This window comes from Berghia stephanieae, chromosome 6, assembly GCF_034508935.2.
Source record: "Berghia stephanieae isolate SIO BIC M18660-M18661 chromosome 6, UCSD_Bste_1.3, whole genome shotgun sequence".
NCBI lineage: Eukaryota > Metazoa > Mollusca > Gastropoda > Nudibranchia > Aeolidiidae > Berghia > Berghia stephanieae.
This window is the reverse complement of record NC_088365.1, coordinates 52600606-52603105: the sequence shown is the minus strand read 5'-3', so window position 1 is coordinate 52603105 and position 2500 is coordinate 52600606. Positions and strand designations below refer to the sequence as shown.

The following is a 2500-nucleotide window of genomic DNA, read 5'->3' as shown; positions in this document are numbered from 1 at the left end:
CCACCAAACCGAATACATTCACTCAATAGTATAATTAACCATTTCCTGTACTTACCTTTCCAGTTCAAGTTATAATCCGTATTTAAATCCTTAGAGAAAACAGTTGAATTGATATAAGATAGAGAGATAGATACTGCACGTCCGTGAAATTCAATCTTTGATCACTTGATAAACACGCCTTCACGAAACAACTGGATAGATAATTCTTGAATTATCCCAGATCTCTGAAGCACGAATATAACAAAATTGAATTAAAAATGATATTTACATTATTATTATTATAAACTCGGAATTAATTAGTATGAATTAATTAGTTCATTAATTAGGAGTAGTTATAGATAAGTTAATGAATCGATTAACCAAACCATTAATGAGGAATATTCACAATGGCACAATGAATGCACGACTGTGCAATATTGTGTAAGTTTGAACAAGTCACCGAAATCAGTGCAATTGTTGTATAGCCTCCCCTCGTTTATTTATTAGCCTACGGCAGCAAACGGCGACTCTGCCTCCGACAACAAACACCGCGCTCGATAGGAAACTCTCATCCAACTTTTCAACTAAACCCAACACAAAATCGTTTCGTTTCGTCGTTCAGCGCAGAGGCGTCGAGGGACGGACGGACGGACAGAAGACCCGACCACACGCGCTTTTGGGGCTGGCTGGATACGCGCTGCTTGCTACCTGTCGACATCCAAGTGTTGCATCGAGGCCGCGTCGATGTTCGTCAGGCAGTGCATAGTGGTGCATGTCTTTTGTGTGCGCACCACTCTCGTAGCCAAGCAAGTCTGTTACTGGATTTTGGAATTAACTTAGATAAGTGGAAGCAAATAAATTACGAAAGAGATGTAGTCTAAGCATGCGATAGTTTTCTTGATCACATAACCTTTCGTTCCAAACGCGAAAATTTTGTAGATAGAGAACAAAAGTAAACAAATGAACGAATATTAATTAAAACTGACATTTCTATTTGTGGTTTAAACTGTTACTGGTAGGGGAAACAGTTAATTGTTTGAATTGGTCCCCCTCCCTCCCCCGTCGTCCCTTCCCCTCAACAACAACAAATAATAATAATAATAATAATAATAATAATAATAATAATAATAATAATAATAATAATAAGAATAATAATAATAATAATAATATATATATATATATATATATATATATAATATATATATATATATATATATATATATATATACATTTTTTATTTTAAAAAGTCTCTATAGAATATAAATTTTCACGTTTACCTTTATTGCTGGAACAGGATTGGGGCGGGGGGGGGGGGGGGGGGCAAGAAATTGAAACAATAGATGGGATAGAACTGAAGACGGGATACAAATGGAAAGATAGACAGCCGACGTGCACATATTGGCAGGTCCTATCACCACCGAGAGCATTTATGGGCTTGATTTAACATTGTAGTATTGTACAAAATTATGTGTAGAATGGACTTGAACAATGTCCATTATAACAATAGATATAATAATAATAATATAAAATATAATAATAATAATAATATAATAATAATAATAATAATAATATAATAATAATAATAATATATAATAATAATAATAATAATAATAATAAATAATAATATAATAATAATAATAATAATAATAATAATAATAATAATAATAATAATAATAATAATAATAATAATAATAATAATAATAATAATAAAATAATAATAATATAATAATAAATAATAATAATAATAATAATATATAATAATAATAAATAATAATAAATAATAATAATAATAATAATAATAATAATAATAATAATAATAATAATAATAATAATAATAATAATAATAATAATAATAAAATAATAATAATAAAATAATAATAATAATAATAATAACAATAATAATAATAATAATAATAATAATAATAATATGATAATAATAATAATAATAATAATAATAAAAAATAATAATAATAATAATAATAATAATAATAATAATAATAATAATAATAATAATAATCAAATAATAATAATAATAATAATAATAATAATAATAATAATAATAATAATAATAATAATAATAATAATAATAATAATAATAATAATAATAATAATAATAATAATAACAACAATTGAGATAGAATAAAGGCAAAAACGACAACCAATTCATGGGCCTGTCATGTAAATGTGAGTGACATCCCACCGTGAAGTGGGAGGATAATGGGGGATGAAAAGGCTAAACAAACATTTGGACGTTTTGCTTGCCGCTCCAGTGGCTCTCTAACGCCGTACACACAAACACGACAAGCCGATTATGACGAGCGATTCGTTGGTCGGTGGCGGCGTGATTTCATGGCGTACGGACTGGGACTTGCGCACGGACTGGCGGACGGACGGTCAGGCGGACGGACAAGATGAGTTGTCAGGTTGGCGTTTGGAAAAATAAGGAGTAAATAAATAATATGACGCTGTGTATAGCGCATTTCTAAGGATTTACCAGGCCCAGTGCTTTTCACAATGTTAC

General features: G+C 29.1%; 1 protein-coding gene across 1 annotated transcript in view; it reads right to left on the bottom strand.

The window, feature by feature from the left end:
• Positions 1-651, bottom strand: part of LOC144975249 (uncharacterized) — a 133283-nt gene extending 132632 nt beyond the window's left edge. Inside the window, exon 1 of the mRNA XM_078919155.1 lies at positions 56-651. The gene's annotated coding sequence lies outside the window, so the exon portion shown is untranslated. The remainder of the gene's footprint in view (positions 1-55) is intronic.
• Between the last annotated feature and the right edge of the window lie 1849 nt (positions 652-2500).